Raw genomic sequence first — 792 nt, forward strand, 5'->3', positions numbered from 1 at the left:
GTTGGTGGAAAGTTGGTTTCGACTTCGTTAGTTCTCTATTGTGTTATAGTTAATAGGAGTTAGTGAATTTCAAGTTAGTTTATTTTACAAATATGTACGTAATGAGAGCTTGTGTTTGTGCCTTACACTGCATGAGTCACTAAAGGAAACATTAGCTCAGAGTCCAGAATCAGCTGTTGACTGGAGATTTTATTAAGCTGTAAACCAGGCATGTCCAAAGTCCGGCCCAGGGGCCAATCGCGGCCATGTTAAAATTTTCACCGGCCTGCAGCCTCTGTCATAAAATCAATAATATGCGGCCCGCCAGCACTGTTGACCACAGTATAAAATACACACGTACAGAAAAAGCTATTTTACATTTTACCAGAAGATGGCAGTAGACCTGTGGCCGCACTCTCGCCGCCGTGACCCTTGTATGATCCTTTCAGCCCATTTCTGACATGGCGACTGTTTTTTCGAGGATTTTGGAGATGAAGGGTAGATTGTTGTTGGAGTGGGACCAAACAACTCGCAGAGAGTGGATTCAAACGAGCTGGAGACGGGCACAGACACCGGCGAGACTTTCCACTTGTCGCGGTAAATTATCGCGAGACCTCCTTTCCGACCGGAGCCACGGGGTTGACAGATGTAAACAAACCCGCTAGGAGTGGATTCAATCAGCTGGGGGACGTCGTTGGGCTGTTGCCATGTCTCGGTTAAACAAAGAAAGTCTAGCTTACGGTCTGTGATGAGATCCTGGATGAGATGTCCCTTGCTTGTCAGTGAGCAGATGTTGAGCAGATGTTGAGCAGA

This window comes from Seriola lalandi, unplaced genomic scaffold (assembly GCF_002814215.2).
Source record: "Seriola lalandi dorsalis isolate HSWRI2012SDOR001 ecotype SW California unplaced genomic scaffold, Sedor1 jcf7180002054341, whole genome shotgun sequence".
Lineage (NCBI taxonomy): Eukaryota > Metazoa > Chordata > Actinopteri > Carangiformes > Carangidae > Seriola > Seriola lalandi.